Source organism: Tympanuchus pallidicinctus, unplaced genomic scaffold (genome assembly GCF_026119805.1).
Source record: "Tympanuchus pallidicinctus isolate F22 unplaced genomic scaffold, pur_lepc_1.0 scaffold1, whole genome shotgun sequence".
In the NCBI taxonomy this organism is placed as follows: Eukaryota; Metazoa; Chordata; class Aves; order Galliformes; family Phasianidae; genus Tympanuchus; species Tympanuchus pallidicinctus.
Genome location: NW_026294618.1, coordinates 69,934,359 through 69,961,915, shown reverse-complemented (window position 1 = coordinate 69,961,915; position 27,557 = coordinate 69,934,359). Strand labels below are relative to the sequence as shown.

Here is a 27,557-nt window from a genome sequence, read left to right as displayed (position 1 = left end):
TGCTGTAGGCTGCAGAGGGAACCATGTGCTTCTCTGCTGCAAAACAGAGAGAGAGAGAGAGAGAGTGTTTTTGCATATGGTTATATAAAATGTGATTGTGCAACTGCCATTAGTACATAACATCATTGTTACTTTTTGTGTTACTTTCTTCAACAAATCACAGTAAACATCAAGGTATTGGTATCTATATAATGTGCAACAGTGCTTCCCAAGCTCCATATGCACATTTTTCTTTTAAGCAAATACTCTGTATCACTGTAATTCTGTAAAAACAGGCTACAGAATAATGGGACTAGCTCAGAGTGCTTAGCCTTAGAAGAAAACATTCACAGCAATGGTGAGATGGAGGAACTTTATTGAGAAGCAAAGATTACGCAGTTCTACAAAGAGAAGTGTGGCACAGAAGGGGTTTTCTACCCAGGAAGACGGTTGCTCAAGTTGTCTCAAATCCCTGCACATCATTTGCTGAGCTTGAGTGACTTTCAAAGGTTTTGGTCATGGGGCAGATATTGCCACTGCTTCTCCATCTGTGTTGCAGAGACTGAAACAGGGCAGAAACTGCTGCTGCTACTCCATCTATGTAAGAGTCATTGAATGGGGCACACAGTACTGCTTCTAGTCCATCTGCGTAGGAGAGATTGAGCGGGCAGGATTTGCTCCTGCTACTCCATCTCTGTTTGAGAGGTGGATCGGTGCAGAAGTTGCCACTGCTTCTCCATCCATGTTGGAGAGATTGAGCAGGGTAGAAGTTGCTGCTGCTACTCCATCTGTGTTGGAGTGACTGAGCAGGGCAGAAGTTGTCCCTGCTACTCCATCTGTGTTGGAGAGATCGCGTGTGGCAAAAGTTGCCCCTATTACTCCGTGTTGGAAAGATGGAGTAGGACAGTAATTGTTGTTGTTGTTCCATCTGTGTTGGAGAGATTGATCAGTGCAGAAGTTGCCACTGCTTCTCCATCTGTGTTGGAGAGATCAAGCAGGGCAGAAGTTGCCGCTACTCCTCCATCTCTATTGGAGAGATTGGTTTGTGCAGAAGATGCCGCTGCTGCTCCATCCATGTAGGTGTCATCGAATGAGGCATAAACTTCCACTTCCAGTTCATCTGTGTGAGAGAGATCAAGCAGGGCAGAAGTTGCCCCTGCTACTCCACCCATGTTGAAGTGATTGATCAGGGCTGAAATTGCCACTGCTGCTCCATCAGCTTTTGGAGAGACTGAGTAGAGCAGAGTTGCCCCTGCTATTTCGTCTGTGTTGGGGAGACTGAAAGAGGCAGATGTTGCTGCTGATACTTCATCTGTGCTGTCCTCTGCCTGTTCAAAATAAATAAATACAAATTGTCAACACTTCAGCAAATCATCTCAGAAGAGGGTGTAATGGCATTTTATCAATCCAGAGGACCATCCAGAGGACGTGCATGACTTTAGATTCCAAAGGGACTTGTCCTTGATTTTCCTGATCTGTGCAATCCATGCAGTGCACGCAAGCACTGCAGCTAGAGGGACAGAAGGCACGTTCAGTTGCGTGCACTTCCTATTGCACTCCTATGGGCCCTTTCTTGGCCACGTGTTCCAGACCAGCAAACTGGGAGAGAGCAGCACAGACTTGCTAATAGGTACTTAAACGTTGTTTTCCGGCATGCTTGGTTTACTAGCAAGTTCTTCCCCGAATCAAGGCTGCTATGAAAGACACAGCGAACTTTATTCCCAGAGATGCTGACAGCCCACAGTAGCTCCAGGCAGCCTTTCTTCCTGCTTCCAGCTAATACTGGCCAATGGAGGCAGGGGATAATGAGGATGACCAGAGGGGAAGAAATGACATCTAGAACAGGTGTCCAGTTATTCTGGGAGGCATATATGGGCAGGATGGGCTATGTGCAGGGAGGCCAAATTCACCTGTGGGCTACCATCATCAGGACATGTGCTGATTTTGCCACGGATGTTGGGTAGAACAGCCATGACAAGAGGAGGAATAATGTGTTATTGCGAATAATAATGTATTATTGTAAAATTAACCAACCAAACAACTGACAACAACCACCACCACCACCAAGAAAAGGAGAAAATGTTTTCACTTACTTGTCTTATTTATTTGCAAGGCTTCTTCTAATGTCCTCACCCACCCGGAACAGTTTTTCTGACAAGTCTAGCTCTGTTGCCAGTGTGCTATTTGCCGCAAGCTCTCCTGATGCATGCTTTGGTCTCTCTCCATTTCTGATGTCAGAGCTGCAATTCTCTGCCTCTGTTCCTTTCTAAAGATTGCTTCTCTGGCATTGATCTCCTCTAGCTTGCTTTGAGAAGCTGCCTGCATCGGAAGAAGACAGTGCAACTTGAAGGAACAGGGAGAGGCAGACAGTGCCACATCCATGTGTCCTTGCAGCCAGTTCCCATACCCAATGGAAACAAGATAGCCCTGCTCAGTGAAGGAGCCGTGCTTCATCCCTGCCATCAACACTCAGGGAAGAAGTCAGAAATGACTAAATGTCTTTCCATTATTTTTACCTCAGAAAGAAACATACCTGCTCTTCTGCTGTTTTTACATGAAAGCTGATATTGAGCCACCTCCAACTCTATAAGGAAGGGGATGAGGAAAAGGCTGCCTATTTCTTATGCACCAAGATCACACGACACACACAGAGACACTTTCACACATCTCTCTTCAGCTCTCCAGCTTCCTTACAAGGAAGCCAGAGGCTCTGCACTAACAGAACTAACTGTAAGAACTAAACGTGTAACAGAAAACTCCCAAAAGCAATGAGCGCAGCGACAACTCAACGCGGTGTGGATACAGATAGGCATGGCACATCAGTTTACCAGAGAAAAGAGGCTGGGCTCTTGCTTCAGCCCCATTTCTTTTGGAGCACTTTCTTCGTGCCACCTTCCACTCTGTGACAATGGGATACAGCCCGCTGCAGTGGCCTGTGGGCGATATTGGTGAGCCAGGTCCTGCAGCGCCCGATTTGTCATTTCTAGCTGCAGCGAGTTCTGCCGTTCCATCTCCAGCTGTACGGAAAGTTCAAACACCTGCATGCAGTGGAAAAAAACAATCTCCCTTAATCAGAGAGCTCTAAAATCCCCACAACCTGGGGAACTCATTCACATGTGTGTGTTGATGGAGCCCCTAGCGTAATGCACTAAGGCTGTAACTTTTGCCAAGGAAAAGAGGTGGGTTTTTTGTAAAGCAAGCACGACTTTCTAATCTTTGCTGAGAAGACTGCTGCAGTCTTGACCCTTCTTTCCAGAATGGCTCCAAAGGAAAGGCACTTGACTCCAATGGAATTATGCAACTCCCATGCCTGTGAAGTAATGCTCCCGCCACAGACCTCCCTGGAGACAGCTAGTAGGAGAGGTGGAGAACGGGATGCGTCCCAGTAGCAGTCAGTGCAAATGGTTTGCACAACACCCATCTCCTGAGCTGAAATTGTTTATAGGGGAGGAAAGCAGCAGGTGCTGATATTTTCATCCTGAATTACGGCGGCACCAGCGGGCAGTGGACAAGAAGAGCGGTCCTGTTCTCTGCCGGCGCTTTCACCGCAAACCAGGCTGGCTCCTTTCCTTTTCATTTGCACTCACCTGTGCTAATGTCCTCTCAGCGTGGAGGGAAAACGCGAGAGAGTACTTTTGTTTGTCACCAACTCTACTAACAGGGAACAAAGATCTCATTTTGCTGTTGAGAACTTGCAAACAGAGCTGCTGAACTCAGAGACGCTTTGTGAGGGCATGCCTTGTGGTGTCACAGTACTGCCACAACATCAGGAAAGGCATCAGAACAGCAGCGAGTCTGGAAGGAGGACAAGCTGCTGCACTCTTCCTTCCCTGGATGCTGCTCCCAAGCCACTGCTTTGCCCCTCAGCCTGAAAATGAGCTCCCCGAGAAGCTGCTTGTGTTCTGTGAAGTGACAGGGGAGGAGGCAAGGAGAGTAATGTACTCTATGGACCGAGTAAGAGCTTCCACTGCCCCTCTGCAGCAAGGGATTGCCTCTTACTTGTGGCTGAAAGCAGATGGCTTTGTTGATGTTTCAGATCAGATCATGCTCTGATCAGGAAAGCCATTGCTAACAATGATGTGTCTTTTACTGCTTTCAGGTAAACGCGTCCTGCACTTGTTTTCAGATTATTTCTTCTCTTGTTCATTTCTCCTAAATAGTGCAGCTTAACCTGCGCCAACAGGCATTGCATACCTTGGCATTAGCCTTGTCCAAGCCTTCGTTCAGCATCAAGATGTCGTTCTCCAGGTAACGGCAGTAATCTTCAGAATGCTTCAGAGATGTTTCTGAAGCCGACTGCTTTCTGAAACTGTTGGCAAGTTTCTTCTGCATTTTTTCTTCTCGCCTCTTTTCAAGCTGCAGTGATATTTTATAATCTGCTTCCGCAGCCTCAAGGCGCTGCTGGAGAACAGCCTCCTTTACTCGCAGCTCCTCATTTGCCCTTTTTTGCAGCAGCAACTTTGAGTGCTCCAACTCCAGCTGTGCATAAAGGTCACGCACCTGTACGCAGTGGAAAAACAACAGTGTCTTACGTTTGTTCTCATCTTATTTCTTCTCTTTGACTTGTTGGAGGAAATGAACAGCTTTGCCCCTATTAAGGCGTGTTCACAGATGTTGCATACCTTGGCATTAGCCTTATCCAGATCCTCTTGCAATTTCAAGTTTTCTTTCTTCAGTGAGTCACTTAACTCAGCAGAAGTTTTCCGGAATGCTTCTGCAATCTGCTGCTTTCTAACAGCCGTAGCAAGTTCTTGTTGCAGCTGTCCAACTATTCTCTAGAGAAATGTGTGAAACAAAAGGTAAAAAACTAAAGCCTGCATTTTTACTTCTGCTTACCAGTTCCTATACTTAGATCATATCCTTAAGTGAACCACAAAGGGAAGAAAAGTGGTAGAGGACAATTGCCCAACGATCACTGGGGTGCAGAGCTGGGATTTGCCACTTTCCAAATGGCAGCAGAAAGGGAACAAAACAGAGGCAACTCAAGGAATGGCCTTCCAGGCAGGTAGCTCATAGCTGGTAAATTCTAGAAGCGCCAGATGCCTATGGGAGCTGCTCTACTTCAGTGTCCACCTGACCTTTTTCTTGTACTTTGTTTCACGTTTAAAGACATCACACTGCTCTTACCTGGTTGGTGTTCCGCACATCTTCCAGCTGCTGACGCAGTGAAAGGTTTTCATGCTGGAGCCGGGCCACTTGTTCCTGCAGAACTTCCCACTCTGCAGTTTCTTTTCTTGGTTCACCTTTTGCAAGGCGTGAAGCACAACATTCCTTTGCCTGCCTCTGGGCCTGGGAAAGTGCTCTTTCTGTTGCTTCTAAAAGCAATGCCTCTTTCTTGAGCATTTCTTCCCATTGCTCCAGTGTTGTCTTTTGCCTGTGAGCTCTCCTATTGGATTTCTTCTGCTGCTGATTTAAGGTCCTGTTGCTCTTTTGCAACTCAGGGATGTTCCCAGAGAGGTTTTCCACGCAGGAGAGCTCAAGTTGTGTCTTAAATCGCTGCTTTTTATCATCTGCTAAGCTTGAGTGACTTCCAGAAGTCTCAGTGAGACTGAGCAGGGCAGAAATTTCCACTTCTACTCCATCTTTGTTGGAGAGAATGAATGCGGCAGAAGTTGCCGCTGCCACTCCATCTATGTTGGAGGGATTGAGTGGGGCAGATTTTGCCGCTGCAACTCCACCTGCGCTGCCCTCTGCCTGTTCAAAGTTAAAGAATAGAAATTGTCAACATTTAAGGAAATCAGCTCAAAAGAGGATGCCATGGCAAGCATTTTATAAAACCAGAAGAAGACTGTCACCTGTTTGACTTCATATTCCAAAGGGCCTTCTCCCTGGCTTTCCTGCTCTGTGCAGTCCCTGGGGTGCACGCGAGCACTGCGCCTAGAAAAGACAGAAGGCACGTTCAGTTGCGCACACTGCCTGTCGCACTCCTCACGGCCCTTTCTTGGCCACCCGTTCCAGACTGACAGCAAACTGGGAGAGAGCAGCACACACTTGCTAGTACACACTTAAATGTTGTTTTCCTGTATGCTACGGTATATCGGCAAGGTCTTCCTCAAAGCAAGACTGCTGTGAAAGACACAGCGCGCTTTACTCCCAGGGGTGCTGACAGCCCACAGTAGCCCAGGCAGCCTTTCTTCCTGCTTCCAGTTGATACTGGCCAATGGAGGCAGGAGATGGAGGGGGTGACCAGAGGGGAAGAAATGTCTAGAATGGGTGTCCCGTTATTCTGGAAGGTATATATGCACAGGACGGGCTATGTGCAGGGAGGCCAAATCTGCCTGTGGGTTGAGCTGCCGTCATCAGGACATGTGCTGATTTTGCCAGGCTTTTACGCACCCTATATGCCCTCGAGAACAGAAACTAAGAGGCACAGACCTTCTCCGTGTCATTCTCAATCTCCAGAAAAACTTCTGGATCTTCTCCATGATCCGTTGGGACTGGGCACTACCACCAGCACCACCAGCACCACCACCAACGCTGCCAGTACCAATACCAGCACCAGCACTAGCACCTGCACCTGCAGACACTGTGCTTGTGTCTGTTGTGGGGCCCCAGTTCTGCTAAGGCTTTGTGACATCACAAAGGGTTTGGTGACACGTGGTGTCAGTTGCCAGGGCTACCAGTACCAGTGTTCCCTTTGTAAGGCCCTTGGGGCAGAGGGAGGATCTCATGTGTACCAAAAATTATATGCGTTTACCAGGGCAACATGGGCAAAGGAAGCAACCCCTTGCACACTTGCAGGAGTACAGGATGCCCAAGTTTGCTGCTCCATATCTCCTGTGTAGCTTTCACTCAGAGCTTCTCCATTCCCTCTGGTTGTATCTTCATATCTTCTTTGTTACGGTCACTGCAAGCACTGAGTTGCCCTGGTCCCCTTGCTTCACACACACATCCCCTTCAGTCCTTTCCACAGCATTCCAGTTTCCTCCCTTTCCCTTTTTGGGATGATTGGAGTCCCTTCTTTTCTTCCAGGCATGCGTACATCCTTTTGACTCCATAGACTCTGCTCCCTTCCAGCATGCTCATGTGCTTTCCACTTCCCAGGACACATCGGTGACCTGCTAGGAACGGGATAGGGAAATGGCCCTCTGATCATCCTGGTGGCCCTCCGCTAGACCTGCTCCAAGAGCTTCACGTCCTTCCTGTGCTGAGGGCCCCAGGGCTGAACTCAGTACTCTAGATGGGGTCTCACAAGAGCTGAGTAGAGGGGGACAGTCACCTGCCCCTCCCTGCTGGCTGTCTCTTTTTAAATGAAGCCCAGAACACAGTTGAACTTCCGTGCTGCAAGTGTACATTGCTGGCTCATGTCCATGCTGCTGTAGGCACATTACTCACAGAACAAACAGTTCCATTCTAGCTCCGTTAGTTCTGCCCAGCTCATCAGTGCGTAACATGAATATAGTTTGGAATGGCACCTGCGATGTAACATCAAGGTGTGCTGCAGACAATTACCTTTACACATGTCAGTCCTGCTACGGTGCTGATGTTCATGCAGCAAGACCAGAAAGGCTGTTGACACTTTGGCAAAGTCCTCACTTTGCTTCCAGGTGAGGCTTCTGGAGCTCTTACTGGCCCAAACACTGGAGCATGGTCGGGGGGGGGGGGGACGACGACGCCCACATCGCCAAGTCAGTATCTGTTTCCACCCATCCTTCTCTCTCAAACTGCTTTGCTCTGCTCAGCAACAACAGGGCAGAGGCTCCACCACTGTGCAGTGGATATCACCTCACCCTTTTGGGAGAGAGTTACAGTGGTTTTGACCCAGTCCCACACCCCCTAGTTCTTCATTAGTATTGCGAGGGGTAGGAGAGGACTGAGGGCTCACTGTAAGAGGAGCACAGTCTGTCTGCTGATTCCTCTCTGTCACCTGTTTGCAAGGCGACCAGGGGCGACATGCTCCATTGGGAGCCTCAGGTGCATGCCGGGACCTCGGTGCCGATAGGGCCTGGCACCACCAGCCAATTTCCTTTTCACAGTCCCTGATGGTCCTCAACCTCTCCACCTCTTCCCTCAGGCAGGCCACCAGACTGAGAAGGTCATTTACGTGGTCACACCTCACACAGGTGCTACCTCTATCGCCTGGCACTTCAAGGGCCAGACTCTGGCACTCGTTGCAGCCAGCAACCTGAATGCTAGTGTGCTGTTCTGGGACCTCAGTCTGGGTCTCCACACTCTTCTTGGCTGCAGCCTTCCTCTTACACGTGCAGAGGACCTCTGTCTGGGTCTCCACATGTCTCCTGGCAGCAGCCTTCCGCCGGGACGCAGCCATGGCAATGCAGCAGACCCACTAGCACAATCAGAGTAGCTTTACCAAGGTGTGACTAAACAGCTCCGCCCCGTTGCTGACAGCGCTGGATCTGCCCTCGCTCTTTTACCAGGTCATTGACGGGTGCAACCACGCCTACCACCATCTTCACAATGACAAAACTCCTCGTCCTCGTTTGTGTGGAGGAGAGCTCTTCAACGCTCTCATTAGAGGCGGGGGAGGCAGGCGGGGACGGAGAGCCGCTACCCTGGCAGCGCCTCCGCCACGTGAGCCGCTCTCGCGAGAGGTGCGGGGCTGCTCCGATGCCGCGGGAGTCCCTGGATGAGGGAGGACCGTGCGAGTCCGCTGTGCGCCCCGCGATCAGCCGCCTCAGCTCTGCCTGGGGCAGCTCCGAAGCAGCAAACCTCGGCGATCAAAAAACATTGATAAGATCCCCTCTGAGTCCCAGATCATTCAACCTTCCCTTATAAGAGAGGTGCTCCAGGCCCTTTACCATCTTTATGCCCCTCCATTGTACTCTTCCTGGGAGATGCTGGTCCTTTCTGCACCTGGGAGCCCAGAACAGCACACATTACTGCAGGTGAGGCCTGACCAGGGCAGAGCATAGGGGGCTCTCCCTCATGGGATCACCTCCCTTGGCCTGCTGGCCACATTCCTCTTAATGCATCCCAGGATCCCACTGGCCTTCTTGGCCACCAGGACACCCTGCCGGCTCACGGCCAACCTGTTGTCCGCCAGGACAAGGTGCTCCATCACCTTTCTAGAGACAGAGGTGAGACTGATTGGCCTGCAGTTTCCCAGATCCTCCTTCTTGCCCTTTTTGAAGACCAGTGTGACACTGGCTATCCTCCAGTCTTCAAGCACCTCTCCTCTTCTCCAAAACCTGTCAAAGATGATAGAGGTCACAAAGTGATCCAGCCCTCACATCTACCAGCTCCCTCAGCACACGTGCATGCATCCCATGAGGGCCCGTGGATTTGATCCCACCCAGATGCTCCCAGACCATTCCCTCCTCAACCAGAGGGAAGCTTTCCATTTCCCAGATTCTTTCTCTTTGCTCCAGGGTCCTGAAGTCCCAAGTGGGAGTCTTTGAAGTGGAGACCAAAGCAAAGAAAGCATTCAGCTTCTCCACCTTCCCCGTTACCAGGACATTCCCCTCGTTCTGCAGGGGACCCACATTATCCCCAATCTTCCTTTTACTGTTGATTTACTTAAAAAATCCTTATTACACTTTATCTCCTTTGCCAGATTCAACTCCAGGTAGGCTTTAGCTTTCCTCACCGCATCCCCGCAGACCCTGACAACACTCCTATATCCCTCCCACGAGGACAGGCATGTCCTCATACACAGAGGATAGGTTATTGTTGTGGTTTTGTGATTTTTGTTGTCAGTATTCCACATCAGAACCTCACGTGGACCAATGGGAGTTAACGAGTTAATGTTCTGGTACCGTTTACTGCCTTTTATGAGCACCTTGAGTATCCTGATGGGAGGGGACAGCATCCCCAGAGGACCTGGTGGGAAGAGGACGTGGTGTGGAGCACTGGACAGGACTTGAGCATCTGCCTCTCTCCCTCTGGCCCCGGCTCAGCCATCTCAGCTTGCCACGGAGAAAAGCAGGTGCTTCCCTTGCGCTATTGTGGTTTGAATCACATTTTGGATACTCTTGTCTCTCATTTTGTTTGATTTAGTTAAATTCAGTAAATTGGAATTCCTCCTCAGATTGTTGCCACTGTATTTTCTTTTTGTTAAAACTATCTGCTCGCTCTCTGCCCTTTCCCTTCTCCCTGGAGCCCGGGGCCGGCTAGGTCATGGCAGACCATTAGTACCCCTTCTTTTTTTCTCTTTTTTCCTGGGGCCTGTGCCCCCCTGTCACAGACTTATATCTAGGGATAACCCCGTGACAGGTACACAGCATTCCACACGTGTGGTGAGGCTGTGTCGCATGCACTGTAGGCGTGTAAACTACAAAGCTGAAGTTCAGATCAACAAAGCAGTCACCATTACATGCTGACAGATGACTTTGTATTACGAGAAAAATAGATTGATGAATATCTCCAGTGAATGTGAAAAGCAAAATAAAAAAACGCTTTCTGAAGATTTGCTTGGTGGCGGCTGCAAGGCAGCTGCCTTAAAGGATTTCAGGAAAAACTATGAACACACCTTGTTCAACAGAAGATTGCACTCACTCCAATGTCTGTTGTTACTTAGAAACACTGCACAAGTCTTAAGAGGAACCTTAGTCTATTTAAGCAGCAAAACAATCAGTGGAGCGATTTCCAACAAGCTTATGCTCCCTTGTCCTGCCCTTCGTCATTATTCAGAGCTGTGCTCCGTTTCCACAAGAGTGACCCTTGATTTATTCCCTTACACTGCTCTCAGACACACAAGGGAACCATCAGTACACAGCCCAACGAGTAACAGCACACGCCATTAGGCCCTATGAGCAGACAGCTGCTGGCTCAGCGGCCACGCTGAAATCATCCTGTCTAGAGAAGAACATTAATTTGTGGCATTTAATCTCTATCCAGTTATTCAATTTCTTGAGACACATAAAAACATTATAATCACATTCAGCAGTGCATTGTTAGGGTAGTATGGTTAGATTGCGGTTGGACTTCACGATCTTGAAGGTCTTTTCCTTCAAGATGAGCAATTCTGATTCTATTTTCTGGAGTTGTGCAGACCTTACAGAAAAGTGATAGGACAAGGGGGAATGGTTTTAGGCTCAAGAGGGAAGGTTTAGACTAGCTGCTGGGGGGAAGTTCTTCACAGAGAGAGTAGTGAGGTGCTGACACAGCTGCCCAGAGGTTGTGGATGCCCCATCCCTGAAGTTGTTCAAGGCCAGGTTGGATGGGGCCCTGGGCAGCCTGGTCTAGTACCAGATCTGGAGGTTGGTGGCCCTGCCAGTAGCAAGGGGTTGGAACTTGATGATCCTTGAGGTCCCTCCCAACCCAAGCCATTCTATGATTCTGTTACAGGATGTAACCACATGCATGGCCCTTCCCTATTTGCCACCACTGTATTGTTATGACGTGCATCTATATGCAAAAGCACTGAGCTGGCTTGACACTGGACATAGGTAAGATTAAGGGAAGAGCTCTGCTATATCAGTCAGCACTACACCTCAAATAAAGGACAGCAAAACACCCAGTTCTGCTTGAAGGATTTCCCATTGGGGTGGATGAAAGAAACCAACGGTAAACACAATTAAACCAGTAAGAAACAAATGGCTTCATGCTACTTAATTGAACCCTACAATTCAATATAGGCCAGCAGGGGATTTGCCAGGTCAAAGCCTGAAAAAGTAGGTGAGCATGCGAGTGCCTGGAAGAGGGGAGCCAAGATCTGCCCTTCTATAGTCAATAGCACAGCAGCACTTGCAGGATGGGGCGGAATCAGAAAGCACCAAAGGAAGCCCCTGCCCCAACATCCTAATGAGGCAGAGATTGAACTGAAGAAGGCTATAGAACTCAGTTCACCCTTTAACCACAGATGAGAGAGGTGAGCTAAACACTCCAATTAGAGATCTTGTTGGATAGGGTCGGTACCTCAAATAAAGACGACGACAACGCCGGTGATTGCTTAAAAGATTCAAAGATGAGAACAAGAAACTACTTGAACAAGCACAAAAAATTTATTCATAAGAGAAAATGGAGGCAATAAGAAGAAATGAAGTAATAGATACATACATAGGTAAGCAACCGGTACTAAACACAAAAGAATCACATGAAATAAGACAGTAAAAAGCATCCGCTTCTTGCCTACTCCTGCCTCCTAGTTCTCCACACCGCTTCTTCCATCTTTGGCAGCACATCCTGAAACACGAGGCACGACACCATTAGACCGCAGCAGCAGCAGCTAAGCCTCCACCTGAAGGAGGCGGGAAGCCCAGCGTCCCAAAGGAATGCGGCACACAGCCGTGCAGCCACCGAGGAAGATCCTGCATGCCCCCCTCCTCCCCGTCCATTGCAGCAAAGTCTACGCAGAGCAGCTTTTCTCACCTCAGAGGCGCACGGCGCAGGCTCCAGCCAGCGTTGCAGGGGATCGCAGAGGCGGGCAGACTGGGCAAATGGAGCTGGGCACACTAAAAGCAGTGGCGAAGGAGTCTGCTTCCCTGCTTACAGGGACCCCCCGCCACTGTCTCCATGGCAAAGGGCCTGGGACTGCGGGGCACAGCCGCTCCCTGAGTTACAGGGCAGCCCCCATCCCTAAGGCCGCGGGAGGCTCCTTCTCTCCCAGTCGGGGGCGATTTGACCCGCAGCCCGCTAACAGGGCGGTCACCCCACACGGGCTGCCAGCAGAGCATAGAGGCTCGCACGCCCAGACCCTGATTACAGGCGGGCCGACAACACCCCTGGAGCCACAGAGCTCGGTTTCCCCCCCAGCAGCAGGAGCAACTCTGAGCCGCCAGGCAGCGGGGCGACACGGCCAAAGGCCGCGGTCAGATGCCAGCCCCAAATCCAGGGAGGGTGCAAGCCCAGCCCCACATCTCGCAGCCCCGTGCCTCTGAAAGGCCGGGGCCACATTCCCGCCTGAGTACAGGGGGTCTGTCTCTCAGAACACAGCTCACCAAGCACAGGGGGCACGCACGGCCCTGCCTACAGGCCGGCGCCCCACGCCTCACCATCTATCACCAAGAAGCCCCACGGAGCACGTGGCTCCCGCCAACGCCTGAGCTACAGGCTGGCCCGCCCGGCAGCACAACATCAGCACATCTTTGGGAGCCCAGAGAGCAACCTCAACCCACCGAGCGAGGAGGTCACCCAACACACAGTCAGCACCTCAACCTGCACCCTCTGACGGGACAGGGAGGGGTCACTCCCGCCAGCTGGATGGCTAAAGCAGCCGGCTGCAGCGCTGCAGCCTCCCCAGCCCTGATTACAGGGGGGGTACAGGGGACGGGCTGCACGGGGGACAGAGGGCTTGTGACATGCACCCCGAGTACAGGGCTGTCACGCCGCCAGCAGAACAGGCGGCCACACAAGGACAGGCCCAAGCCCTGGATACAGGGTGGCCTTGGCCACACAGCTACCATGTGGCGCAGATCTCTACTAAGCAAAAAGGAGACAGGACACACAGGACATCCGCTGCGCTCGCAGGACTGAGGTGAGGGAACACCCCTCATGCGGCATGCACCAAAGTCCTCCATTCCCCCCTGGGAAGTCACAGCTAAGCTGCAGCAATCTTTGAGGAGGCCTAAAGGGAAAGCACAGGTGCTCAGTCACTCCACAAACACAAACAAGGAAAGGAAGGGCAACACACACACAGATGCAACTTTCCAGAAGGGAAGGACAACGCAGCACAGCCAATCCCTGGGAATAAACCCACACCTACGAGCAACAGACAAGAGCCTGGGACCCATCCCGGGCTGCACGGAGGCCACAGATCTCAACGTGCCAAGGGGCTACTCAAGAAAGGACAAAGGCCAAACGCCGTGACACACACCCCGAGTACAGGGCCGGCACATTGACAGGCCACCAGCAGGCAACAGCACTGCGGGGCCGGAGGAGGAGGAGGGGCAGGGAAAGGCACTACCCTGCTTACAGGGTGGCCCTGGGGTCCAGCGAGCTCCATTTCCCACTCGGGTGCGGAGAGGTGGCTCTCGCCCTCCGTACAGGGGGCCACGCTCCCCAGGCAGCCAAAGGAGCAAGGTTGCAAAAGGCCAACTACAGCTACAGCAAAGACCGGAGCCCTGCTTACAGGGAGGTCGCCCAGCACAAAGCCGGCCAGGTCACCCAAGGTGCCGGCAACGCTCAACTCCAATTCGACTATGCCCCTGCTAGCAGGGAGATGCTTTGCCCAGGGTGCCTCTCTCCTTCCCCCCCGCATCTGCAGGCTTCTGCTTCCTCTTCATCTTCTTCGCTCCTGCCTCCCGGTTCTCCACACCGCTTCTTCCATCATCGGCAGCACATCCTGAAACACGAGGCACGACACCATTAGACCGCAGCAGCAGCAGCTAAGCCTCCACCTGAAGGAGGCGGGAAGCCCAGCGTCCCAAAGGAATGCGGCACACAGCCGTGCAGCCACCGAGGAAGATCCTGCATGCCCCCCTCCTCCCCGTCCATTGCAGCAAAGTCTACACAGAGCAGCTTTTCTCACCTCAGAGGCGCACGGCGCAGGCTCCAGCCAGCGTTGCAGGGGATCGCAGAGGCGGGCAGACTGGGCAAATGGAGCTGGGCACGCTAAAAGCAGTGGCGAAGGAGTCTGCTTCCCTGCTTACAGGGACCCCCCGCCACTGTCTCCATGGCAAAGGGCCTGGGACTGCGGGGCACAGCCGCTCCCTGAGTTACAGGGCAGCCCCCATCCCTAAGGCCGCGGGAGGCTCCTTCTCTCCCAGTCGGGGGCGATTTGACCCGCAGCCCGCTAACAGGGCGGTCACCCCACACGGGCTGCCAGCAGAGCATAGAGGCTCGCACGCCCAGACCCTGATTACAGGCGGGCCGACAACACCCCTGGAGCCACAGAGCTCGGTTTCCCCCCCAGCAGCAGGAGCAACTCTGAGCCGCCAGGCAGCGGGGCGACACGGCCAAAGGCCGCGGTCAGATGCCAGCCCCAAATCCAGGGAGGGTGCAAGCCCAGCCCCACATCTCGCAGCCCCGTGCCTCTGAAAGGCCGGGGCCACATTCCCGCCTGAGTACAGGGGGTCTGTCTCTCAGAACACAGCTCACCAAGCACAGGGGGCACGCACGGCCCTGCCTACAGGCCGGCGCCCCACGCCTCACCATCTATCTCCAAGAAGCCCCACGGAGCACGTGGCTCCCGCCAACGCCTGAGCTACAGGCTGGCCCGCCCGGCAGCACAACATCAGCACATCTTTGGGAGCCCAGAGAGCAACCTCAACCCACCGAGCGAGGAGGTCACCCCACACACAGTCAGCACCTCAACCTGCACCCTCTGATGGGACAGGGAGGGGTCACTCCCACCAGCTGGATGGCTAAAGCAGCCGGCTGCAGCGCTGCAGCCTCCCCAGCCCTGATTACAGGGAGCATAGGGGCAGTAGGCCGCTCGGGGGACAGAGGGCTCCACGCCATTTGACAGAAGTACAAGTACAGGGCTGGCACATTGACAGGCCACCAGCAGGCAACAGCACTGAGGGGCCGGAGGAGGAGGAGGGGCAGGGAAAGGCACTACCCTGCTTACAGGGTGGCCCTGGGGTCCAGCGAGCTCCATTTCCCACTCGGGTCCGGAGAGGTGGCTCTCGCCCTCCGTACAGGGGGCCACGCTCCCCAGGCAGCCAAAGGAGCAAGGTTGCAAAAGGCCAACTACAGCTACAGCAAAGACCGGAGCCCTGCTTACAGGGAGGTCGCCCAGCACAAAGCCGGCCAGGTCACCCAAGGTGCCGGCAACGCTCAACTCCAATTCGACTATGCCCCTGCTAGCAGGGAGATGCTTTGCCCAGGGTGCCTCTCTCCTTCCCCCCCGCATCTGCAGGCTTCTGCTTCCTCTTCATCTTCTTCGCTCCTGCCTCCCGGTTCTCCACACCGCTTCTTCCATCATCGGCAGCACATCCTGAAACACGAGGCACGACACCATTAGACCGCAGCAGCAGCAGCTAAGCCTCCACCTGAAGGAGGCGGGAAGCCCAGCGTCCCAAAGGAATGCGGCACACAGCCGTGCAGCCACCGAGGAAGATCCTGCATGCGCCCCTCCTCCCCGTCCATTGCAGCAAAGTCTACACAGAGCAGCTTTTCTCACCTCAGAGGCGCACGGCGCAGGCTCCAGCCAGCGTTGCAGGGGATCGCAGAGGCGGGCAGACTGGGCAAATGGAGCTGGGCACACTAAAAGCAGTGGCGAAGGAGTCTGCTTCCCTGCTTACAGGGACCCCCCGCCACTGTCTCCATGGCAAAGGGCCTGGGACTGCGGGGCACAGCCGCTCCCTGAGTTACAGGGCAGCCCCCATCCCTAAGGCCGCGGGAGGCTCCTTCTCTCCCAGTCGGGGGCGATTTGACCCGCAGCCCGCTAACAGGGCGGTCACCCCACACGGGCTGCCAGCAGAGCATAGAGGCTCGCACGCCCAGACCCTGATTACAGGCGGGCCGACAACACCCCTGGAGCCACAGAGCTCGGTTTCCCCCCCAGCAGCAGGAGCAACTCTGAGCCGCCAGGCAGCGGGGCGACACGGCCAAAGGCCGCGGTCAGATGCCAGCCCCAAATCCAGGGAGGGTGCAAGCCCAGCCCCACATCTCGCAGCCCCGTGCCTCTGAAAGGCCGGGGCCACATTCCCGCCTGAGTACAGGGGGTCTGTCTCTCAGAACACAGCTCACCAAGCACAGGGGGCACGCACGGCCCTGCCTACAGGCCGGCGCCCCACGCCTCACCATCTATCTCCAAGAAGCCCCACGGAGCACGTGGCTCCCGCCAACGCCTGAGCTACAGGCTGGCCCGCCCGGCAGCACAACATCAGCACATCTTTGGGAGCCCAGAGAGCAACCTCAACCCACCGAGCGGGGAGGTCACCCCACACACAGTCAGCACCTCAACCTGCACCCTCTGACGGGACAGGGAGGGGTCACTCCCGCCAGCTGGATGGCTAAAGCAGCCGGCTGCAGCGCTGCAGCCTCCCCAGCCCTGATTACAGGGGGGGTACAGGGGACGGGCTGCTCGGGGGACAGAGGGCTTGTGACATGCACCCCGAGTACAGGGCTGTCACGCCGCCAGCAGAACAGGCGGCCACACAAGGACAGGCCCAAGCCCTGGATACAGGGTGGCCTTGGCCACACAGCTACCATGTGGCGCAGATCTCTACTAAGCAAAAAGGAGACAGGACACACAGGACATCCGCTGCGCTCGCAGGACTGAGGTGAGGGAACACCCCTCATGCGGCATGCACCAAAGTCCTCCATTCCCCCCTGGGAAGTCACAGCTAAGCTGCAGCAATCTTTGAGGAGGCCTAAAGGGAAAGCACAGGTGCTCAGTCACTCCACAAACACAAACAAGGAAAGGAAGGGCAACACACACACAGATGCAACTTTCCAGAAGGGAAGGACAACGCAGCACAGCCAATCCCTGGGAATAAACCCACACCTACGAGCAACAGACAAGAGCCTGGGACCCATCCCGGGCTGCACGGAGGCCACAGATCTCAACGTGCCAAGGGGCTACTCAAGAAAGGACAAAGGCCAAACGCCGTGACACACACCCCGAGTACAGGGCCGGCACATTGACAGGCCACCAGCAGGCAACAGCACTGCGGGGCCGGAGGAGGAGGAGGGGCAGGGAAAGGCACTACCCTGCTTACAGGGTGGCCCTGGGGTCCAGCGAGCTCCATTTCCCACTCGGGTGCGGAGAGGTGGCTCTCGCCCTCCGTACAGGGGGCCACGCTCCCCAGGCAGCCAAAGGAGCAAGGTTGCAAAAGGCCAACTACAGCTACAGCAAAGACCGGAGCCCTGCTTACAGGGAGGTCGCCCAGCACAAAGCCGGCCAGGTCACCCAAGGTGCCGGCAACGCTCAACTCCAATTTGACTATGCCCCTGCTAGCAGGGAGATGCTTTGCCCAGGGTGCCTCTCTCCTTCCCCCCCGCATCTGCAGGCTTCTGCTTCCTCTTCATCTTCTTCGCTCCTGCCTCCCGGTTCTCCACACCGCTTCTTCCATCATCGGCAGCACATCCTGAAACACGAGGCACGACACCATTAGACCGCAGCAGCAGCAGCTAAGCCTCCACCTGAAGGAGGCGGGAAGCCCAGCGTCCCAAAGGAATGCGGCACACAGCCGTGCAGCCACCGAGGAAGATCCTGCATGCCCCCCTCCTCCCCGTCCATTGCAGCAAAGTCTACGCAGAGCAGCTTTTCTCACCTCAGAGGCGCACGGCGCAGGCTCCAGCCAGCGTTGCAGGGGATCGCAGAGGCGGGCAGACTGGGCAAATGGAGCTGGGCACACTAAAAGCAGTGGCGAAGGAGTCTGCTTCCCTGCTTACAGGGGACCCCCCCGCCACTGTCTCCATGGCAAAGGGCCTGGGACTGCGGGGCACAGCTGCTCCCTGAGTTACAGGGCAGCCCCCATCCCTAAGGCCGCGGGAGGCTCCTTCTCTCCCAGTCGGGGGCGATTTGACCCGCAGCCCGCTAACAGGGCGGTCACCCCACACGGGCTGCCAGCAGAGCATAGAGGCTCGCACGCCCAGACCCTGATTACAGGCGGGCCGACAACACCCCTGGAGCCACAGAGCTCGGTTTCCCCCCCAGCAGCAGGAGCAACTCTGAGCCGCCAGGCAGCGGGGCGACACGGCCAAAGGCCGCGGTCAGATGCCAGCCCCAAATCCAGGGAGGGTGCAAGCCCAGCCCCACATCTCGCAGCCCCGTGCCTCTGAAAGGCCGGGGCCACATTCCCGCCTGAGTACAGGGGGTCTGTCTCTCAGAACACAGCTCACCAAGCACAGGGGGCACGCACGGCCCTGCCTACAGGCCGGCGCCCCACGCCTCACCATCTATCTCCAAGAAGCCCCACGGAGCACGTGGCTCCCGCCAACGCCTGAGCTACAGGCTGGCCCGCCCGGCAGCACAACATCAGCACATCTTTGGGAGCCCAGAGAGCAACCTCAACCCACCGAGCGAGGAGGTCACCCCACACACAGTCAGCACCTCAACCTGCACCCTCTGATGGGACAGGGAGGGGTCACTCCCACCAGCTGGATGGCTAAAGCAGCCGGCTGCAGCGCTGCAGCCTCCCCAGCCCTGATTACAGGGAGCATAGGGGCAGTAGGCCGCTCGGGGGACAGAGGGCTCCACGCCATTTGACAGAAGTACAAGTACAGGGCTGGCACATTGACAGGCCACCAGCAGGCAACAGCACTGAGGGGCCGGAGGAGGAGGAGGGGCAGGGAAAGGCACTACCCTGCTTACAGGGTGGCCCTGGGGTCCAGCGAGCTCCATTTCCCACTCGGGTCCGGAGAGGTGGCTCTCGCCCTCCGTACAGGGGGCCACGCTCCCCAGGCAGCCAAAGGAGCAAGGTTGCAAAAGGCCAACTACAGCTACAGCAAAGACCGGAGCCCTGCTTACAGGGAGGTCGCCCAGCACAAAGCCGGCCAGGTCACCCAAGGTGCCGGCAACGCTCAACTCCAATTCGACTATGCCCCTGCTAGCAGGGAGATGCTTTGCCCAGGGTGCCTCTCTCCTTCCCCCCCGCATCTGCAGGCTTCTGCTTCCTCTTCATCTTCTTCGCTCCTGCCTCCCGGTTCTCCACACCGCTTCTTCCATCATCGGCAGCACATCCTGAAACACGAGGCACGACACCATTAGACCGCAGCAGCAGCAGCTAAGCCTCCACCTGAAGGAGGCGGGAAGCCCAGCGTCCCAAAGGAATGCGGCACACAGCCGTGCAGCCACCGAGGAAGATCCTGCATGCCCCCCTCCTCCCCGTCCATTGCAGCAAAGTCTACGCAGAGCAGCTTTTCTCACCTCAGAGGCGCACGGCGCAGGCTCCAGCCAGCGTTGCAGGGGATCGCAGAGGCGGGCAGACTGGGCAAATGGAGCTGGGCACACTAAAAGCAGTGGCGAAGGAGTCTGCTTCCCTGCTTACAGGGGACCCCCCGCCACTGTCTCCATGGCAAAGGGCCTGGGACTGCGGGGCACAGCCGCTCCCTGAGTTACAGGGCAGCCCCCATCCCTAAGGCCGCGGGAGGCTCCTTCTCTCCCAGTCGGGGGCGATTTGACCCGCAGCCCGCTAACAGGGCGGTCACCCCACACGGGCTGCCAGCAGAGCATAGAGGCTCGCACGCCCAGACCCTGATTACAGGCGGGCCGACAACACCCCTGGAGCCACAGAGCTCGGTTTCCCCCCCAGCAGCAGGAGCAACTCTGAGCCGCCAGGCAGCGGGGCGACACGGCCAAAGGCCGCGGTCAGATGCCAGCCCCAAATCCAGGGAGGGTGCAAGCCCAGCCCCACATCTCGCAGCCCCGTGCCTCTGAAAGGCCGGGGCCACATTCCCGCCTGAGTACAGGGGGTCTGTCTCTCAGAACACAGCTCACCAAGCACAGGGGGCACGCACGGCCCTGCCTACAGGCCGGCGCCCCACGCCTCACCATCTATCTCCAAGAAGCCCCACGGAGCACGTGGCTCCCGCCAACGCCTGAGCTACAGGCTGGCCCGCCCGGCAGCACAACATCAGCACATCTTTGGGAGCCCAGAGAGCAACCTCAACCCACCGAGCGAGGAGGTCACCCCACACACAGTCAGCACCTCAACCTGCACCCTCTGATGGGACAGGGAGGGGTCACTCCCACCAGCTGGATGGCTAAAGCAGCCGGCTGCAGCGCTGCAGCCTCCCCAGCCCTGATTACAGGGAGCATAGGGGCAGTAGGCCGCTCGGGGGACAGAGGGCTCCACGCCATTTGACAGAAGTACAAGTACAGGGCCGGCACATTGACAGGCCACCAGCAGGCAACAGCACTGCGGGGCCGGAGGAGGAGGAGGGGCAGGGAAAGGCACTACCCTGCTTACAGGGTGGCCCTGGGGTCCAGCGAGCTCCATTTCCCACTCGGGTGCGGAGAGGTGGCTCTCGCCCTCCGTACAGGGGGCCACGCTCCCCAGGCAGCCAAAGGAGCAAGGTTGCAAAAGGCCAACTACAGCTACAGCAAAGACCGGAGCCCTGCTTACAGGGAGGTCGCCCAGCACAAAGCCGGCCAGGTCACCCAAGGTGCCGGCAACGCTCAACTCCAATTCGACTATGCCCCTGCTAGCAGGGAGATGCTTTGCCCAGGGTGCCTCTCTCCTTCCCCCCCGCATCTGCAGGCTTCTGCTTCCTCTTCATCTTCTTCGCTCCTGCCTCCCGGTTCTCCACACCGCTTCTTCCATCATCGGCAGCACATCCTGAAACACGAGGCACGACACCATTAGACCGCAGCAGCAGCAGCTAAGCCTCCACCTGAAGGAGGCGGGAAGCCCAGCGTCCCAAAGGAATGCGGCACACAGCCGTGCAGCCACCGAGGAAGATCCTGCATGCCCCCCTCCTCCCCGTCCATTGCAGCAAAGTCTACGCAGAGCAGCTTTTCTCACCTCAGAGGCGCACGGCGCAGGCTCCAGCCAGCGTTGCAGGGGATCGCAGAGGCGGGCAGACTGGGCAAATGGAGCTGGGCACACTAAAAGCAGTGGCGAAGGAGTCTGCTTCCCTGCTTACAGGGGACCCCCCGCCACTGTCTCCATGGCAAAGGGCCTGGGACTGCGGGGCACAGCTGCTCCCTGAGTTACAGGGCAGCCCCCATCCCTAAGGCCGCGGGAGGCTCCTTCTCTCCCAGTCGGGGGCGATTTGACCCGCAGCCCGCTAACAGGGCGGTCACCCCACACGGGCTGCCAGCAGAGCATAGAGGCTCGCACGCCCAGACCCTGATTACAGGCGGGCCGACAACACCCCTGGAGCCACAGAGCTCGGTTTCCCCCCCAGCAGCAGGAGCAACTCTGAGCCGCCAGGCAGCGGGGCGGCACGGCCAAAGGCCGCGGTCAGATGCCAGCCCCAAATCCAGGGAGGGTGCAAGCCCAGCCCCACATCTCGCAGCCCCGTGCCTCTGAAAGGCCGGGGCCACATTCCCGCCTGAGTACAGGGGGTCTGTCTCTCAGAACACAGCTCACCAAGCACAGGGGGCACGCACGGCCCTGCCTACAGGCCGGCGCCCCACGCCTCACCATCTATCTCCAAGAAGCCCCACGGAGCACGTGGCTCCCGCCAACGCCTGAGCTACAGGCTGGCCCGCCCGGCAGCACAACATCAGCACATCTTTGGGAGCCCAGAGAGCAACCTCAACCCACCGAGCGAGGAGGTCACCCAACACACAGTCAGCACCTCAACCTGCACCCTCTGACGGGACAGGGAGGGGTCACTCCCGCCAGCTGGATGGCTAAAGCAGCCGGCTGCAGCGCTGCAGCCTCCCCAGCCCTGATTACAGGGGGGGTACAGGGGACGGGCTGCTCGGGGGACAGAGGGCTTGTGACATGCACCCCGAGTTCAGGGCTGTCACGCCGCCAGCAGAACAGGCGGCCACACAAGGACAGGCCCAAGCCCTGGATACAGGGTGGCCTTGGCCACACAGCTACCATGTGGCGCAGATCTCTACTAAGCAAAAAGGAGACAGGACACACAGGACATCCGCTGCGCTCGCAGGACTGAGGTGAGGGAACACCCCTCATGCGGCATGCACCAAAGTCCTCCATTCCCCCCTGGGAAGTCACAGCTAAGCTGCAGCAATCTTTGAGGAGGCCTAAAGGGAAAGCACAGGTGCTCAGTCACTCCACAAACACAAACAAGGAAAGGAAGGGCAACACACACACAGATGCAACTTTCCAGAAGGGAAGGACAACGCAGCACAGCCAATCCCTGGGAATAAACCCACACCTACGAGCAACAGACAAGAGCCTGGGACCCATCCCGGGCTGCATGGAGGCCACAGACCTCAACGTGCCAAGGGGCTACTCAAGAAAGGACAAAGGCCAAACGCCGTGACACACACCCCGAGTACAGGGCCGGCACATTGACAGGCCACCAGCAGGCAACAGCACTGCGGGGCCGGAGGAGGAGGAGGGGCAGGGAAAGGCACTACCCTGCTTACAGAGTGGCCCTGGGGTCCAGCGAGCTCCATTTCCCACTCGGGTGCGGAGAGGTGGCTCTCGCCCTCCGTACAGGGGGCCACGCTCCCCAGGCAGCCAAAGGAGCAAGGTTGCAAAAGGCCAACTACAGCTACAGCAAAGACCGGAGCCCTGCTTACAGGGAGGTCGCCCAGCACAAAGCCGGCCAGGTCACCCAAGGTGCCGGCAACGCTCAACTCCAATTCGACTATGCCCCTGCTAGCAGGGAGATGCTTTGCCCAGGGTGCCTCTCTCCTTCCCCCCCGCATCTGCAGGCTTCTGCTGCCTCTTCATCTTCGCTCCTGCCTCCCGGTTCTCCACACCGCTTCTTCCATCATCGGCAGCACATCCTGAAACCTGAGGCAGGGCTGTATTTGAATTACATTCCCTCCTCCCCAGCCCAATCCAGCAAAAATTACTTTGAGCAGAAGGGGTGACTGCTGGTTAATTTGAGCATATTATGCCACTGCGAGGTCAATTGTAGGCAAATGAGGAAACGGGCCCTCATCCTGCTGAGGCGTGCATCCTCAAGTTGGTGATTGCCAGAGGCAAGCACTTAGAGGCCATGAACATTGTCAAGGTAGGATACAGAATCACTTGTTAGCCTGGGATCTCAGAGCAACCTACCTTTCCTTCCTATCATAGTTTTCACATCACATACGCTTATCTGAACAGTGCAACAGTACTCTAGGGCTTCCTCCTTTTTATCCTTAGTGTCTCACTCATGTTACCGCCCCATTCCAACCAACGCATTGTGATAAAAAGATACAAACTTCCTGAAGGACATGACCCAATCGAGAAAAAATTCTTTATTAAGTCTGCTTGCTGCCGTCTCGTAGCATCTCCCACCAAGGCAGTGCTCCAGCCAGGCTCCGCCCTCCACCCCCGACGCCGTCGGAGCCGCGCTCCGGCCGGACCCCCTCCAACCCCCGGCGCCGTCGGAGCCTCGCTCCGGCCGGACCCCCTCCAACCCCCGCGCCGTCGGAGCCTCGCTCCGGCCGGACCCCCCTCTCCTCCCCCAACCCCCGGCGCCGTCGGAGCCGCGCTCCGGCCGGACCCCCCTCTCCTCCCCCACCCCCCGGCGCCGTTGGAGCCGCGCTCCGGCCGGACCCCCTCCACCCCCGGTGCCGCGCTCCGGCCGGACTCCCCCCCCACCCTCGCGCCGTCGGAGCCGCGCTCCGGCCGGAACCCCACAATCCCCGCAACCCCTGGCTCTGCTCTTCCCCCTCGTTGCCCCTCTTCGACTGTTCAGTCATCCGTCGTTCCCAGCACATCCTGCCCGACGCCCGCCTCAATCTCTCCCGGCTGCCCGTCTGCTCCACCCCGCCGCTCCGCACCTCTGTCTCGGCGCTGCTTGGATTCCGCCTGCTGTCCTTCCCTCGCAGCGCTCCGCTTCTTCTCGTGCTCTGAGGTAAATACCTGTCGCTCACCTTCCCGCCCATGCGCCTTATATAGGTTTCCCTGCCGCCCGTCAGCCAATAGGAGCTCAGAACGCCTCTCTCTCTTCCCGCCGTTTTCTCTTCCCGCCGCTTTTTTTCCTCACCTCATCCTTCCCGCTCTTTCCAGCTGAAGGTGACCGAGCCGGGGTCACCTGAAGGCCACGGCCGGGGTCACCTGAAGGTCACAGGCAGCTCGCAGGCGTTGCCGTCCGTTCTCTCAGGGCAGAACCGCCTCAGCTGTGTTCTCACCTCACCTGGCAGCCTGGCTGGGAGCGGGGAATTCATTTCTTCAGTTTCAGTGTTTCTTTTAACAGTCACATAAACATCAGGTGTTTCTTCCAGAGTATTAGATGTTCACAAACGCAATTAAAAAAATGTGTATATTTTTAATAAGTTCTCACATTGACACCTCACATATCTGCCCCTACATGGAAAATCCCTTCTGAGCTCAGAAACCTTGTTACAGAGAGATAAGGATGAAAAAGCTGATGCCTGATGGGTGAAGGATACCATTTATTTGTAAACTCAAGTCGTCCTTGTGTTTAAGATTTGCTTGTATTTTATCATTTATTTACACACCATGGTTGGAAATGCTCACCTCAGTGCTTCGCACTGCGCTGAATGTTTGCTGAACCCATTTCCTTCTGTCCTTGGCTACATTTTTTCTCATTGTAACAGTGGTGTGAAACAGGGCTAAAGGAGGATACCAAATGGGGATTCCAAAATAAGATGTATCAGTAGCAGAAACAACTCTTGGCAGCTGGGATGAAAAGTTTCCCCTTCAGGGAATCTCTTGCTTGGCATGCAAGCCAGGCAAATGGACCACTGCAGAGAAAGGCAGCCTAGACCTGAGGGTACCAGCTGCACTGAACGTGGTGTACAGTGCGAGTGTCCTACCTTCTGGTTCGCCTGGGCTGCACTGAGTAAAGAGGAATTGTCATGGGCCACTGTAACCAGTAGTGTTCCTCAGTGGTTGGTGCTGGGTCCGGTCTTGTCCAACATCTTCATCAATGACCTTGATGAGGGGATAGTGGCCACCCTCAGCAAGTTTGCTAATGATACAAAGTTGGGAGGATTGACTGACACACCTGAAGGCTGTACTGCCATTCAGCAGGACCTGGACAGGCTGGAGAGCTGGGCAGAAAAAAAATGGATGAGGTTTAATGAAAGCAAGTGTAGAGTCTTGCATCTGGGGAGGAATAATTGCATGCACCAGTACAGGTTGGGGGATAAGCTGCTGGAGAGGAGCTCTGCAGAGAGGGACCTGGGTGTCCTGGTGGACGACAGCTTGGTCATGAGCCAGCAGGGCGCTCTGGTGGCCAAGAGGGCCAATGGCATCCTGGGATTCACATTGTTACATTTTGTGTTACTTTCTTCAACAGACCATAATAAACATGGAGGTACTCTTATCTATATGATTTGCAAGTGTTTGCCAGGCTCCATTCGCACTTTTCTTTTAAGCAGCATTACGCATTTTTCTTGTAAGCAGTACTCCAGGTGAGGCCTGACTAGGACAGAGTAGAGGGGGAGGATCACCTCCCTTGACCTGCTGGTCACATTCCTTTTAATGCATCCTAGGATCCCATTGGCCTTGGCCACCAGAGCACCCTGCCGGCTCATGACCAACCTGTTGTCCACCCGGACACCCAGGTCCTTCTCTGCAGAGCTCCTCTCCAGCAGCTCATCCCACAGCCTGTACTGATACATGTAGTTATTCCTTCCCAGGTGCAAGACTCTATACTTGCTTTCGTTAACCTCACCTGGTTTCTTACTGCCCAGCTCTCCAGCCTTTCCAGGTCTTGCTGAATGGCAGCACAGCCTTCAGGTGTGTCAGCCACTCCTCCCAGCTTTGTACCATCAGCGTGCTTACTGAGGGTGGACACTATCACTACCCCCTTATCAAGGTTGTCAACGAAGATACTGAACAAGATCAGACTCAGCAGTGACCCTTGGGGGACACTGCTAGACACAGATCTCCAACCAGATTGCATCAAAGATCACCACCCTCTGAGCTCAGCCAGTCAGCCACTTCTCAACCCACCTCACTATCCACTCATCTATCCCACACTCTCAGCTTTATTATCAGGATGTCATCGTGGCTAAAAAGGCCAATGGCATTCTGGGGTGCATTAAAAACAGTGTGGCCAGTAGGTCGAGGGAGGTGATCCTCCCCTTCTACTCTGCCGTGGTAAGGCCTCATCTGGAGTATTGTGTCCAGTTCTGGGCTCCCCAGAAAAGACAGAGATCTCTTGGAAAGAGTCCAGTGGAGGGCCACAAAGATGGTGAAGGGCCTGGAGCATCTCCCCTATAAAGAAAGGCTGAGTGAACTGGGTCTGTTTAGCCTTGAGAAAAGAAGACTGAGAGGGGATCTGATCCAGGTCTATAAATATCTGAGGTGTGGGGGCCATAGTGGTGAGGCCAGTCTCTTTTCAGTGGTGAGTGGAGACAGGACAAGGGGAAACGAACATAAGCTGCAGCACAGGAAGTTCCACACGAAGTGCGCAAGAACTTCTTCACAGTGAGGGTGACGGAGCACTGGAACAGGCTGCCCAGGGAGGTGGTGGAGTCTCCTTCTCTGGAGATGTTCAAGTCTCACCTGGACGCCTACCTGTGCGACCTGCTGTAGGGAACCTGCTTTGGCAGGGGGGTTGGACTCGATGATCTCTGGAGGTCCCTTCCAACCCCTACAATTCTGTGATTCTGTGAAAAGCCTAGCTGAAGTCAAGGTAGACTACATCTACTGCTTACATACAGCATTCCACATGCATAGTGAGGCTGGGTCACATGCAGTGTAAATGCGTAAACTACAAAACTGAAGTTGTCCAGCAAAGCTGTCTTGGCTTGTTTGGTGCAAAGAACATTTTGAGTACAGTCTGCTATTCACTGTAGCTCTTGAAACATAGATTCAACTTGCTGTGAACTAGAGCTCTTCTCCCTTTTTGGTAGACTGCAATGCCTTCCAGAACAATTCATGATCAACAGACATAGAACAGTGATTCAATTCAGCTGCAATTAACTCTCGTGATCACATGGTTTAAACTCACAAACCAAAAGGCTGATTGCACTCACATAAAGAGAGATTAGGAATAAAGATTAAAGTTCAAGCTTCTCTAGATACACTATCAAGGGGGTAATTGCCAACACTGAAATTGAACATTGGGTCAGTGGTGTTTTTGTTGTATCTTTAACAAAATCTCTTCTTCTCCTAAGACTATAGCAGAAGATATCTTATTTTCATTCGGTAGCGCAGGGATCTTTTCAGTGTTTTCACCGTGTTCCATAATGTGCTTTTAGAGGCACATTAGAGAAGGATGTTAAGCTT

General features: G+C 55.3%; 3 long non-coding RNA genes across 7 annotated transcripts; all 3 read right to left on the bottom strand.

The window, feature by feature from the left end:
- Positions 1–335: 335 nt before the first annotated feature.
- LOC128081442 (uncharacterized) lies at positions 336–1,513 on the bottom strand. Its single transcript, XR_008207189.1, has 2 exons — positions 1,408–1,513; positions 336–1,307 (listed from the first exon to the last, which is right to left on the bottom strand). It is a non-coding gene; the product is annotated as an uncharacterized LOC128081442 (long non-coding RNA).
- An 11,856-nt stretch (positions 1,514–13,369) lies between these two features.
- Positions 13,370–21,671, bottom strand: LOC128081421 (uncharacterized). Of its 5 annotated transcripts, none has more exons than XR_008207183.1 (3): positions 21,237–21,671; positions 14,348–15,757; positions 13,370–14,161 (listed from the first exon to the last, which is right to left on the bottom strand). It is a non-coding gene; the product is annotated as an uncharacterized LOC128081421 (long non-coding RNA). The 5 variants fall into 5 exon arrangements; XR_008207182.1 differs by lacking the exon at positions 21,237–21,671 and adding an exon at positions 19,640–20,257; XR_008207180.1 differs by lacking the exon at positions 21,237–21,671 and adding an exon at positions 18,042–18,664.
- Positions 21,672–22,357: 686 nt separating this feature from the next.
- On the bottom strand, positions 22,358–25,268 carry LOC128081432 (uncharacterized). The gene is made up of 2 exons (XR_008207184.1): positions 24,134–25,268; positions 22,358–23,153 (listed from the first exon to the last, which is right to left on the bottom strand). It is a non-coding gene; the product is annotated as an uncharacterized LOC128081432 (long non-coding RNA).
- Between the last annotated feature and the right edge of the window lie 2,289 nt (positions 25,269–27,557).